The 14,684-nt window shown below is 45.3% G+C and overlaps 1 protein-coding gene and 1 pseudogene across 18 annotated transcripts in view; both read right to left on the bottom strand.

The window, feature by feature from the left end:
- ATG5 (autophagy related 5) overlaps positions 1–14,684 on the bottom strand; it is a 183,036-nt gene that overhangs the window by 32,624 nt on the left and 135,728 nt on the right. For 2 of the 18 annotated variants that reach the window (XR_014064493.1, XR_014064490.1), the window contains exons 9-10: positions 3,194–3,321; positions 2,914–2,988 (exon numbers count right to left, since the gene is read on the bottom strand). The exons of 10 other annotated variants lie outside the window; for them this stretch is intronic. The gene's annotated coding sequence lies outside the window, so the exon portion shown is untranslated. Of the gene's footprint in view, positions 1–2,913; positions 3,852–5,169; positions 5,313–14,684 lie in introns of those variants that run through there. 6 more of the 18 variants (XR_014064489.1, XR_014064492.1, XM_081526916.1 and 3 more) reach the window with 3 other exon arrangements.
- Positions 265–743, bottom strand: LOC145520473 (small ribosomal subunit protein eS1 pseudogene; annotated as a pseudogene).

Raw genomic sequence — 14,684 nt, 5'->3', positions numbered from 1 at the left:
CTTTGGCACCTGTCTCATGCCCAGTCACTTTTCCAGAACTACTACCTTCACCATGTAACTCCATGAGTTTTCCCAATTCAAACTTGGGATTCTTCAGCATTTTTACTTTTCTAAAGAAGACACCATGGAGTAGATAAATAGACTGGCAAGTCTTTTCTATGTCTTTTCCAATGCTGTTTGGAATCAATTTACTGACCACCTCTTTGAAGTCATTTGTACCTCTCAGGTCACGATTTCCATCACCTTCGTGTGCATCTAATGCACCTACTGGTGCTGGGCATAAGTGGTCTTCCAAATCTGACTGTTGCAGTTTTTAGTAAAACCTACACAGAACAGATGAAGCAAGTAACCATCAGTAGTCTTGACATCAATGTGAGCTTCAATCATGGTCTGACATTTGACCACGGAGCACATTTTGTCATGGGTAAGATGGATGTCATGGAAATTAGTCAGGCAGTTTTTCCTCTGAACATCCTCAGTAATTGGCTTGAATTTCCTAAATGCAACTTCATTATTCTGCAGATCAGCAAGACTAACACTTCAAAAATATAACCCTTGAGGCCATCAGATGCGATTTTGGTTCTTTGAGTTCCAGTGGCCAGTGTTTTCCCAATATTTCTTATATTGAACATAGCTGGTGCTTTCACATCATACTAATCTTTCTTAGAAAATGGGTCAACCATTTTCTTCTTGGCTCCCGTTTTGCCTCCTTTCATATGGTGCTCGTTCTTGACAACTGCCATGGTGTCCCTAAAAGAGCCAAAAGGGTGGAAGTACAACTCAAGTGGGAACGTAGGCCCTGTAATCATGTTATGATGGGAATGCTCACAGGTAGGTAGCTTTCTTGGGTAGAAATGGTTGGGATGCTTGACCTGGGAGTAGAGGTGAATGACTGCTTTGACATCCAGGACAAAACCGGAGAAAGCAATGGCAACCCACTCCACTACTCTTGCCTGGAAAATCCCACGGACAAGGGAGCCTGGTGGGCTGCTGTCTATGGGGTCGCACAGAGTTGGACACAACTGAAGCGACTTAGCAGCAGCAGCCAGGACAAAGGACCCACGAAAAGCCTGGGTATACCTTAGGCACTCTCTGGGCCACAGTGCTGACAGGCCACCCCAGATACTTTCCTTGTCAGGGTGGTTGTCACATGGATAGAAACCGGAAAACCATTTGACAAATGGAATTACTCACCATTGTCTCATGATCAGGCAAGCACAATACCACTGGCCATTACCCAGGACAGAGAAATGGCCTCCCTAGAATTTTGCATAAGGGCATTCATTTATATATATATATATTTTTTTAATTATAAAATATATGAACATAAAAAGAGTACATAAGTACATATTAAATCATAACAAAATTATTTCCATCACATCTACCACTCAGCTTAACAAATAACATTACTGACACGTTTGAAGTTCTGCGTTTATCTGTTCCCAAGCACATTTTCATTCTCCACCTCACAGGTGACCTAAATTTAGCCTATAACTTTCTTTTCTTTCTTTATAGTTTACCATACACACATAGAAGACTACATTATAATACATTGTCCAATTTTGCATGTTTCTGAACCTCACATAAGTAAAAACATCTGGATTTATTTTTCTGTGACTTGCTTTTTTCATGCATCATTATACTTTCAAGACTCTTCCATATTGAAATGTGTAGCTGTAGCTCATTAATTTTCACCGCTGTGTTGTGGGCTCCATTTTATGCCCATCCTTAATGTATTTATCTATTCAACTAGAGATGGGCTGATTTGGTTATTTCCTAAGAGCTCATTCTAATCAGGGTTTTTATCCTCACAGTAATTAGCACTAAAAGATTTTAATTGTCTTCCTACATGTGTAGGTTTTCCTCTCGATTGTTTAAGTATGAGGGAAACAGGTACAATGGCCCTTTTTTGTTGTTGCTGGATTAATAAATGTTGAGTGGTCCTACCCCATCACCCCACACTTTTTCTGAGCATTGGCTCTCTCTGAACCAGCAGCCATATTTATAACCACAAACCCATCTTCCCATCAGAGCTGATTGGGCCAAAGGTAGATACTTCTCTCAAGCTGAGCCAATCAGATACTCTTTCCTCTGTTACCAGAAGAGAGTAGTCTTTGTTTCTTTGCTGGTTAGCCCTGTGAAAGTGGAAATTTGGGAGCTTGGATCAGCTCTGCTTTCCCCTGCATATGAGGGGAAGCGGCAGGACAAGGGGAAGGGTTAAGGTATAAATGAGAGAACTGAAGAGGATGGACAGTTTTTTTAAGGAGGGGATGTGAGGTGCACTGAGAGACCTAAAGCCTTCCAGGTCTCAGCCTCAGCACTTTGCAGAGACTTGGCCCTTGGGTCCGTTGAGGTCCTCTGCTGTGTCTTAACAATAAATCGATCTTTTTGACTTAAGTTAGTTTCAGTTGTTTTCTGTTACTTGTAATCAAAGACCTCAACTTTTCTATTCAATTTGCTTCTTCCTAGCCATTCAAAGGAACGGTAGGGCTGTCACCGACCCCTATTAACCTGAGTGAGTTAAATTCTTTCCCCGCCTAACAAGAGATAGGAAATTCTCCACTTCCGGAGTCAGTCAGCTTCAGGGAGCTAAACAATGGAGTGGATAGTCAGCTGCTTGCTAGTTTTATGTCAACAAGGTATAAAGTAGCTATGATAGTTTTATCTCGAGTTATTTTGACTAGCTCTTAGAAATGACTGAAGAATCTTGCTCTTAACTTCCTAAAAACAGGTGCTTGATAAACATACCCCACCCTTCCCCCATTATCCTCAGGTGCTCAGGAGGCTAACCTCGAATAAATGAAATTCTACAGATAATCCCCAAACCTTATCTAAACTCTTATCTTGGCCAATAGCTTCCTCTTCTGCCTTTTAGCAGAGCTGTTGACAAGAAGCAAATGGACTGTGACAAGCTGAAGTTTTTATCTTTTTATTTCCCTCCAACGCCTCCAGTGGAGCTGTTGAAGAACAATGACAAGGAGGAAGAGACTGGTGGGCAAAGAGAAGAAACAAAGCCTAGATGGTTTGAGCACTGGCAGGCCCAGGAGTTGTCTTAAAGGGGCTGGGGGGAACATAGATCACTGAGGAGGGGGAGAGAAGTGGCGGGAAGGGGAGCAGGATCATGCGGAGGGAAGGGGGACTCTACTCCATGTTTCACAAAACGCCTTTCCCAAGGTGGCACAGTTGCACTTACCAGACAACACACTCCCAGCAGAGTCTTCAGTGAGATTTTGAAGATGTGGGCCTCGCTGAATGGAAGGGAAGCTCACTTGCCACCCAAGCTTGGTTTTGCTTAAAATCTTCTATCAGTTGGTACAGCCCCTAAAACGGCATCGGAGTTCTTACTCTAGCCTCTGCCAAGTGGTGAAGCCAAGGGTTACACACCCACCGTCTCACTCTAGAGGTAGCCATTAGGCTTTGATGTGTAATTTGAGGCAAGCGATCTTCTGCCGCCCCTTTCTTTTTTCACTGAAAACCACTGTACAGCCACAAAGCTCAAGTTCAGAGGGGGGAGGATGACTCCTTAGCAGCGCCATCTTAGAACCGAAGGGAAAAGAGACTGTCGCTTAAACCTCAGCCCATTGAATCAGATCAGCCTTTGCTGTGATGTTTCAACTGTAACATTTCAAACTTGCTCTCGGCAGCTGTTAGGTATTCCTTGCTGAGACCTTGAATTTGGAGGGCACTACCAGCACATAAGATCACCAGCAGAGGAGGACAATGGTGTTTCATTATTCATGGAAACATGCTGCTCGTGTGCTTCGGTTTGAGCTTTTGATGAACAGAAAATGCTCTGAACTTATTTTCCTTTTTGTGAAATCCTGACACAGCATTTCTGGTTTCAAAGGAAGCTGTATAAAAAAGACCAACAGAAAACCCCACAAAATGGGACCACCTTAAAATCAAGTTTACTGGTTAAATGGGATTAAACTAGAGTTGTGTTTTAAAAAAGAATAAACCAGGAAAAAAAAAACAACAACCCAAGTCTTTGCTGCATGGTGCCCACTTCTATCTAAACAGCTCTGAAGTCCAGATGCATGCTGTCACTGGAGCATCTCTGGAGAGAGCGTGGGAAGTTAAAAGTCAGTGTTTTTGATTAATTAATAATCATCCTCAGCTGTGTTGGCAAATGATAAAAACAAATTGTCTGCCTTTAAAGTAAGGGTGGAAGATGTGTGCTTACCCAGAACCGAGGGGGAAGGAGGAAGAACCCTTGTTGGCCTAGTCGGCCCTTGGCTGGTCTGGTGGTGGCTGAACAAAAATGATGCTGTGTGTCTCTTACCCGGTGTGGTCGTGAAAACAATCACAGCTCGGGTGGTCAGTCAGGGAGGTGAGTGAAGGAAGTCAGTGTCTAAGGGCTACCCAGTTGTCTTCTAGAACAACCCAACTGAGCATTTGCAGGAATAACTATTTCTCCATGTTTGTCATTGTGGGGTTCAAGTCAGCCGGCTCCAGCTGACTGTGTGTATGTGTGTGTGGTGGGTGGATGTGTGGGGGAGGGTGGGGGTGTGTATGTACTGGGATGAGATGAAGTTTCATTGGTAGTTAGAGGAGAGATGCAAAGACCCCTCTCCTTTTAAATTTGCCACCTACAAGTTAAACTGACCCCACGTCATTTTTTCTTGAAGGCTCTGTGGCTGCAGCTGGGTGCCATCTTCCTCCCTCCTGAGCCTGTAGTTTTTCAGCCACACTTCTCTTACAGGACTTAACATTTGCCTCTTGGTAACACAATCGTATTTCCTCAAATGTCGTGATGTTTGCCTTTGGGGCAGCACCTGGGACAGATTATTGGCTACAGGTGACATACAACACATCTTAAATACTGGAATGAGTGGAGGAAGGTGGGACTGATGGATGGACCCACGGGATGCTATGTTTATTTTGTGGCTCCACTGGTAGAATTTCTATCTTCTCCCATGACTAGGACATTCTCTCCTTCCTCTGTCCCAACTGCAAGTCACGATGCAGGCTCTGATTAACCTTTACCTCTTCTTCTCCCATGGTCTGCAAACAATCCTCATTTCCTACCCGCCTCTACTTTAATCCATCCTACATACTCAGTTAGCCTTGATTCTACCCCGCCCCAGCCTCTAAACTTTCTATGTCCCCCAATTTCTCACCAAGTCGCCCAAACACACTACTCCCAACAATTCAAGAGCCTTCACATACCGTGGACCCAGAATACAGCAGCTGCAGCTGCTGACCTGAGATGCGGGTGCCAGGATAAATGTGGAGAATCCACAGCTCCAACACAATTCAGTATTCACTTATATTGGTTTTCCACAGCATCACAAAAATAACTGCCAATTTACCTGCTTGGAACAATACCCATTTATGAGTTCACAGTTAAGTTCTATAAATCAGAAGGCTGGCACGACATGCCTGGGCTCTAGGCACAGGGTGACACCATGTTGAAATCAAGGTGTTGACTCTGCTGAGCTCTTGACTGGAGGTTCTGGGGAAATAGGGCACTTTTAGCGCTTTCTTGTTGGTGCTAGAATTTGGTCACAGGACTGAGGTCCCTGTTATGATTAAGTCAGGGCCACTGGGATAATAATCTCCCTTAAGGTCAATGAAAGTGAAAGTTGCTCAGTCGTGTCCAACTCTTTGCGAGCTCATGGACTATACAGTCCATGGAATTCTGCTGGCCAGAATACTGGAGTGGGTAGACTCTCCCTTCTCCAGGGGATCTTCCCAACCCAGGTATTGAACCTAGGTCTCCTGCATTGCAGGCAGATTCTTTACCAGCTAAGCCACAAGGGAAGCCTCCCTTAAGGTCAACTGTGCTATAAAACATAACCTAATCACATGAGTAAAATCCAATATATTCAAATGGTGTGCACACAAGAGGGGAGACAGAAAATCCTTGGGTAATTTTAGAATCTGGCCTATCACATTACCTTAAATGTAAATTTGAGCTATTAGTGAGGGTTAGGGCCAAATAAAGTTTGGAGGCAAATGGCAGCTGGAGAGACCACAGTGTATCTTCTGGGGGTAAAAGAGGACATCACAGAAAAGGGAACACAGGAGCTCTAGGAGAGCTGGGAGGGGCCTCGAACTCCTGAAAGAGTCTTGAAGACACAGGAAGAAGAGGGCTTTCCAGGCAGAGAAGGAGACAAGGAAGAGGATGCAGGGAGTGGCCCAAGGAACCAGAGAGACCAGTGTGGGCGGCCAAAGCCGTCAGGGAAGGAAACAAGGCTGGGAACCCCAGGTCAGGGCTGCATTTCTGAGCCACTCTGTGTGGATAACGTTGCTGGCACAGCCAAGGCCAAGGGCCCTGGGACCACCTGGTGGATGTGCTGGGGTGAGTGCAGAGGCCAACTGGGACGAGTGTGGAAGACGCCAGCTGGAGTGAGACAGCCCACAAGACGGCCAAGGGGAGGTGGGAAGGGAGGCTGGGGAAGGCAGGGCCTCTGGCTGTTGAGCAAACCTCAAGAGAACTGACGCCATTAGGGCAGGATTCACAGAATGAGGGTTGCAAAGAACTCTTGCTATGGATAAAGCAGGAAACGTCTTGAGACCACAGAAGCAGAGCCAACAGCTGGTCCAGGAGGCACAGAGTCTGTGTCCTGGGCCCAGTCTTCTGCTGACTCATCCCATGGCAGTGGATGTCTTACTTGCTCTTTCAATACCTTTGTTTCCTGATCTATAAAGTGGAGACTAACAACAGCCCTGTGCTGTTCACTCTAATTAGTGCATAGAGATCACTTTCCTGGAACTGGCCACCAGGAATGTGCCTTTCCCACTCCAGGGCTCTGCATTCAGCCTCTGCTCATGAATTGAGTGGACAATTCTGTGCTGGGGGAGCACAGCACAGGTGCAGCTTGACTGGGTACATCCACCCCTGGGTCAGGTTGGTTCAGGCCACCTCCAGACTGGGTCCTGAGCCCAAGGAGTTATTGTTGTGTAGTCTCTAAATCGTGTCTGACTCTTTTGCGACCCCACGGACTGTATCCTGCTAGGCTCCTCTGCCCATGGGATTTCACAGGCAAGAATACTGTAGTGGGTTTCCATTTCCTTCTCAGGGGTATCTTCCTGACCTGGGGATTGAAGCCGCGTCTCCTGCACTGGCAGGTGGATTCTTTGCCACAGAGTCATCAGGGAAGCCAGAGGAGATTCACTTTCAAATCTGGTTTAAATCAGATGACAAGTCTTGCTTAGGAGACTTGCTTTAAGCTGTATAATCATCTCTTGTTAGATTCCTTTTTAGAGGAATTCTCCCCTTCTAGAGATTCCAGGGCAGAGAAGTCTGTATAAGTCTCATTTAAATCGCCATTCACTTTCAAACTCAGTCATTCTCTTTGTCAGGTGAAGCCCAAATGTCACTGTTGAAAATTCTATCCAACTGTGAGGCTACCAAACAGTCTTTGAAACAAGAGTCAAGCACCCTGTATGCCCCACAGACGTACTCCAGGTGGTAGGAGAGGTGGCAGGGGGCATCCATGGGCAAAGTCCATTCCTACAATAGGTGCAGATCAAGTCTTAAAACACTCAAGGCAACAGCAGGCAGTCATTGACATGTCCTAGAATTTTCTGGCCCCCAGAAAAGTGCTTTGAAAGAGCTAGGCTGCCTTTTCAAGGACTTTGAAAAGCAGGCAGAAGTTTGAACTGAGGAGAAACCAAAAGTGAAAGGGTTCGTTCACAGCTGCCACTTCCCAGGAGAAACCAGGACAAACTCCAGCAGAGGAGCAAGGTCGCTGAAGCTGCCTGACTATGCACCCATCGCAAACAGCAGGCAAACCCACGGGGTGGGGCGGGGGAGGGGGCGCTCCTGCCTGCTGGGTACATCAGGGGCTCCTCAGTCCAGGGCAGGGAGATCCTCCTGTGATACACATGTCATGTGGTCTGAAGGTCTCCAACGCTGACAAGTGTCCCCTCAGTACTGGGTCTTCTTCATGTGGGGTCCCAGTCAAGCCGGGCAGTTGGGCAGTCGGGTCCCAACATGAGACTGCTCGCTGTGTCGCACCCCCTGCCCCCACTCCTAGGACAGACCCAGGCCTGCAGGTTATCCTCAGAAATAGGGCTTGGTCTGGATCAGGTCCAGAATTATCTGGAGTTTCCAGGTAGATAGATCTGTTTTGATCCAATCTCCTGTAGAATCTCGAGGAATCTTTGGTGACAACCACAGCTTTGCAGGGATCTTCCTCTAGTCTCTCTGTCCAACCTGGAAGTTTTGGCATTTTTATAAAATTGCACAATGTCTGGCCATATCTTCAATTTCAAGTGGCTTTGTCTGCAATAATTCTTGGTGCCTAATTTAGTTTCCGAACACACTACGTTTAACACACTGAACTCCATCCTGTCCCTGCTCTGTGAATAGCAGGAATTAGCCTTTAAGAAAGGTCCTTCCACAGCTTGGGGCTCTGGTTAATTGTCTTGGTTGACTCAAGGACTGGTTTATAGGAAAGAATATTCCCAGTAACTCCACCACTTGGGGCTGAGTGACTTTGGAGAAGTCACTGTGTGGTTTTGGACCTCACTTTCCTCATCTAGATAGTGAGGAAACTGGACTATATCAGATCTAAGGTGCACTGGGGCCCTAACACCTCATCATCTGTGATCTAACCATCCTGGGCTTCCCTGGGGGGCTTCAGTCATTCATTCAACTCATTTTCATTCATGAATATCATGTGACAACTTCTGTGCTAGACCTGTTTCTTTGTGGGGGCTATTTCAGATTGAAGGGTAAATTTATCTCTATCATTCCATATTGGTCAGAAGCAGAAGTCTCAGCAAATGTTTTTTTTTTTTTTTTGGCTACACCATTTGGCATGATGGATGGATCCTAGTTCCTTAACCAGGAATCAAACCCTTGCCTCCCTACGGTGGAAGCAGAGTCTTAACTGCTGGACCGCCAAGGAAGTCCCCCAGCAAACATTTTTTAATCATATAATCCAATCCCCCTAGCCAAAAGTAGAACCTACATCCCCATCAGATTTATATCTGTATATGTTACACACACGTACTTGGGAATATGTATAGCAAATATTAGTCATATTATTAGTAGTAGTAAGAACAAAGCTTAATTCCTTTCCTCATTTCTACTATTAAAACATAGATCAAACAGAAGTTAAAATACTTCCTTCTTGCCATTCAGTGCATTATCTGTGTACTCTACAGGTCCAGAGTAGAAGGTCTCAGAAGTCTAGCTCTGTAGACTTTCACGACTGATTGAAACAGATATCCAAGATACTTGGTATGGGTAACATTATACATTTAGTTCTAAAATAAGAGTCAGAAATAGGAGATTGACAATCTGTGGCTGATACTAAGGTTCTATAAAAATAGTTATTTAAAAATAGAGTTATATTATCCAGCAAAGCCACTCCTGTACATATATCTGGAAAAAACTATAATTAAAAAAGATATATGCATCCCAATATTCATAGCAGCACTATTCACAACAGCCAAGACATGAAAACAACCCTACTGCCTATTAATAGATGATGGGTTTAACAAGATGCAGTGTGTGTATATATATATATATGTATATGTTTATATATATGATGGAATACTACTCAGCCATAAAAACAAATGAAGTTTTGCCACTTGTAGCAACATGGATGGACCTAGAGTTTATCATACTAAGTGAAGTAAGTCAGAAAAAGAAAGACAAATACCATATGATGTCACTTATATGTGGAATCTAAAATATGACACAAATGAACTTATGTGCAGAAACAGACTCACAGACATAAAACAACAAACTCACAGTTACCAAAGGTGAAAGGAGGAGGAGGGATAAATTAGGAGTTTGGGATTAGTAGATACAAATGACTATATATAAAATAGATAAACCACAAGGACCTACTATACAGCACAGGGAACTATGTTCAGTATCCTATAATAAACCATAATGGAGAAAAAAATTAAGAGTTCAAAAAAATTGCATTCCTCGGTCCTGTTTGGCAAAACTCCTATTATCTTTTCCCTTTCCCTTGGCCAGGCCTTATTTAAATGTCAAAAGGGTCCATAAATATTAAATGCATTCTCAGCACCATACCAGGCAATGTGGGTGAACACAAACGATCTCTGAATACAAATGTCCCTCTTGAGTTTAGCTGTATCGCTTCCCTGCCTGTGTCATGGGTGAGATGCATGGGCGGGCTTTAACCCCTGGCACCAGGATTCAGCCCACATGCCTTTCTGAGACTTGAGACCTGACTCACTCCTTTCTTCAACCAGCCTGTTCAGCCCAGCTTTCGTGCTTGGCTCCCACAGCAGCAGCAGAGAGGCAGCATGGGGAGGTCAGGCTGGAGAAAGGTGCTGCAGAGGCCGAGGTAGCTGTGGAGGTTGGGGTGTTAGTCACTTTCACTCGGGGGCTGCTGCAGGCTCCCCCTATGCTGCCGGCAGAGGGTCCATGCAGAAAACCAGCAGGAAATAGAATGGTCAGCAGAGAGCGTAAGAAAGAAACCTATCCTTTCTCAGACAGGAGCTTTTATTTCCACCCTGGTCCACAGCTTCAAAGGGCAGCTGCCTCACAGGGAGAGTGTTTGCATGTTTGAAGTAAGAAGACCGTTTCTTGGCCTCTGAAACTGAGTTTGAGAAGGCCCGGTTCCCAGCAGCCGTGGCGCCCCTCTCCCCGCTCTGCTCTGCCATGCAGCTTGCTTCAGCTATGCTGGTCGACCCTCTGGGAAGGGAGATGTGGTCAAGAAACAGCAGACCTGGCCTCCACTTGGATAATTCTGCAAACCTTTGTATGAGGACAGATTGCACAAGGCTGTATGGGTGAGGTGGAAGGAAGAAAAAGGGAAGAGCGTTTTCTGCTTATGACTGGGACCCTGTTATTCATTGGCTTGGGTGTTTCAGCTGAGTTCTGTGGATTAGGAGCCGAGTCATGTCAGCACTAGAAACCTCCCGGGTCTCAGTCATATGTGCTACCCCACCTCTTCCCCGCAGCCCAGACCATTCCTTTCAGAGAACCCTCCCTGTTTCGCGCTTTCACAAAGAGAAGCTGTTCTGAGTCTTGGGGTCACACCCAGCTCACACGTCCCAACAGAAGCTGAGGAAAGGTCTGGGGTCCTTCTCTCTGGCCTCCATCTTCAGCCCTGCCCTGCTTCCGGAGGTGGGAAGGAAGGAAGCCTCCGGGTGGGAGCTGCCCTGTGTCTGGCCATCGTGGAGGTTCTGTCCTGCTGGTTTGGCTCAGCAGAGGGCTGTTGGGCATCCAAAAAGCCAGCGAGGCTGTGTAATGTGGGAGACAGCGAGGGCCATGTTCCCACACTGTAAGTCATGATGACACTGGTAAAAGAGGCTGGTGGGCGGGGGAAAGTGAAAGAAAAAGAATAGGGGGAACAGAAACCAAAGTGAGGCACACAGAAGGATGGAGCAAGAGTAAAGGCCAAGGCACAAACAGAGGCTGGAAAACGGGACAGGCCTGGAAGAGAATCTGCGAGAGGCAGGGTGAAAGTGTCGGTGGGAGGAGAAAGACTGGACCAAGGAAAACACAGTGAGACATGAAGGGAAGATGTGGTCATTTGTTTGAGGAAATGGCAGGTGATCTGCTAACACGTATACCAACAGAGGGGGTTGGAGGCCTGGTCCAAGGATGCCCCTGGGTGTTATCACCTTCAAAGCCCCAAATACAGGAAAGATCAGCCCTGGCAATGCAGTCTACGTCTCTGCTTGCTCAAGGCCTACCCCTCGCCAGGCAGAAAGGGCCTGTGAGACACTCAGGCGAAAGGAAAGAGGATGTAAGCTGAGGGAAAGGATGGGGGAGATCCATCTGTGGGAGATCCACAGAGATGCAGTCACAGCCCTTCCGTGAGTTCATCCCCACGCAGACCTGCCCCCAGGCTTGCAGGCGATGCAAAGAAAGAGAAGCAATGGCTTTCAGCCTCAAGAAACTCAGTCTGAGAGAAAGGACAAGATGTACATATGCAAAGCAATAAACAGCAGCATTATTATTGGGACTGCTCAGACGAATATAGTAAAGAATATTGGTTGAAAGGAACAAAGAATAAGATAATCAAAGAAATGAACTACAGAAAGGCTTTCTTGACAATGTTTCCAACGTGGAAATTTTTTTCAATGTAGGAATTAAGTGAAATGATGTTGGCTGAACTGGATGGAACTTTTTAAACTGGGCCAAGAAGGTGACCTGGGCTTGACTATAGCATAGCACAGGCTCCAAGTCAAAGCAAAGAGCAGGAGGCATAACTGCCCAATCCAGTCTTCCAGGTGAGTTGGATCTACCTGACCTGATAGTCAATTCAATAGTCAACATTCCAAAACACCGGTGCCCTAGGAGTCATGCTGTTGTTGTTCAGTCACTAAGTCATGTCACATTCTTTGCGACCCCAAGGACTGGAGCCCGCCCAGCTCCTCTGCCCATGGGGTTCTGCCGACAAGAATACTGGAATGGGTGGCCACTTCCTTCTCCAGGGGATCTTCCTGGATCAGGGACCAAACCCGTGTCTCTCGTGTCTCCTGCATTGGCAGGCAGATTCTTTACCATTGAGCTGCCAGGAAAGCCCATCCTGGGAGTCATATTTAGCACTAAAAGACATTAAGAAAAGATTGGTGAGATGACTCTGGAGGAAGCCATCTTTCTAGCATGGAAGCAAGACTTGCCCTAGTCTGAGACAGATGTTGGAAGACAACTTGAGATCAAGTGTATAACTGAGATTGGGGGGAGACCCAGTAGGTGGGTTGTACATGTGTGAGCTAAAGACGCAAGGGCATTTAATTTGTAACTGAGAAAAAAATAGTGAAGGTAGTGATAATTACAATGAACATTTACTGAGTGCAAACTACATGCCAAGTGCTGGCCTAAACACTGTGCACGCATGAGTTTACATGATCCTCACTACCACCAATGAGGGGTTTTTAACTATTATTATTTATATTTTATATGTGAGGAAACTCATACACAGAGAGATCAAGCAATTATACAACAGAAGTTAGCCCAGGACTCTAAATTCCACAACCTTCTCTTTCTGAAGCCATGGAAGATTCAGTGTCTCTGTTTCCTCATCTGCAAGCATTTGTTATCTAACCTGCTTGCAGAGACATTGTAGATGATGAAGCCTCTATCAGGACACTGGCTGTGGAGTCACTCTGAGAGTATTAGCATTATTAGGAAGGCCATGCTTTTTCCAAGAATGCTAAATGTATGCTCACTTTCTCATGTTAATACCACAATGCCTTGAAGAAGTTTATAGAGACTCATCAAATAAAAAGACCTCCTGTGTTCACAATGGACAATAATGCCAAGTGAGTCCTGTCTAAAGAGTTGAAAGGTCTCTTTCTGATACCCCTTTACCATTCTTACCATGCTTGGGGGCTGTGAGTCTTTCTTTAAAAATTAATTTTTATTGGAGTATGGTTGCTTGACAATGTTATGTTAGATTTTACTGTACAGCAAAAGTGAATCAGCAATATATATACATACATCCCCTCTTTTTTGGATTTCCTTCCCATTTAGGTCACCAGAGCACTGAGTAGGGTTTCCTGAGTAAGGTCTCATTAGTTATCTATTTTATACATAGGATCAATAGGGGATGGGACTCCTCTGTTTCTTATGAAAAATTTCACACTGAGAAGAACAGCCAGGCTTTTGTCCTGGGCAAGAGCCTCTCCCATGAGGCCCAACCAGAGGACCACGCCATCTTAGAAATCAGGTTTTGAGTCTGAGAGGCAGCAGATAGAGAAGCAGATAGCAAATACATCTGTTTTTACAAGAGCCTGTTGTTCTCTGTACTAACTGCTATAAAAACGACTTGAAACTAGCCACATATTAGTTTTGGTTCTCGTGACTAAATCAAGGAATAGCATGATGGTGCTGTGTCATTAGAAATGAAACCAGTTCTTAAACAAGAGAATAGGGCCGACATTTTAATAACCTGAACGATTTCATAGAAAAATCAAAGCTGAAACTTCTACACCCTAGCTCTGAACACCTGCTGCTTAAGTTTGGTTCTGAACCAGTGAAACTTCTTTCTTGTGATGAAAACACAAGATGGGCCCTGACTTGCCCAACACTTGAGGGTCAGGGAAGCCTTCCTTCCACCTGCTATTCTGCTAGGCTCAAACGTGGGCTTGATCTTGGCTTCTACAGGAAGGACTGTATTTGGCACTTTGGGAAAATACAAAAAGTACCTCATAGTTTATTTTTTCAAATATGTGACCTTATATATTTTGATATATATATATATGCATATATGTATATATTTAAATATGTGAATTTTACCTTCCCTGAGGTATTGTCATCCACATCTTCTCAGATAAAAAAACCGAGACTTGAAGTCAAGTCACTCACCAAGAAGCCGGCAGAACTGGGGTTCTGAACAAAAGTTTTCTTATCTATATCTGCATCACCTCCAATTGGGCCTTTATCACAATAATGATGCTGATGTAGTAACCATATACAGGTTGCCTCCCTAGTATCCTTTCCCCCCTTTTCCTGCCACAGTACCCACATTTTGCCTCGAGGGAACCACTTTCCTCACTGTCTCTCCGTCTCTAACAGCTGGATTGATCCAGCTCCCAGGGGTAGCCAGAGTACCCATCACCTGGCCATGGTGACTGGCTCAGAGGTGGGCATACAGCCTGATTCAGGCCAATGGAATTTGAGGAAATGTTTCCTAGGGCTTCTTGGAACAAGCTTCCTCAGCCCTCTGTGGGTTTACCAGAGGGGACAATCCCCCTTCTCCTGGACGGTATGTTACCGAATACAAAGTTCAGAA

This window comes from Giraffa tippelskirchi, chromosome 9 (genome assembly GCF_054371585.1).
Source record: "Giraffa tippelskirchi isolate mGirTip1 chromosome 9, T2T-mGirTip1v1.2.pri, whole genome shotgun sequence".
NCBI classification, from domain to species: domain Eukaryota; kingdom Metazoa; phylum Chordata; class Mammalia; order Artiodactyla; family Giraffidae; genus Giraffa; species Giraffa tippelskirchi.
The sequence above is the reverse complement of the archived record's forward strand: the minus strand, read 5'-3'. Positions and strand labels throughout refer to the sequence as shown.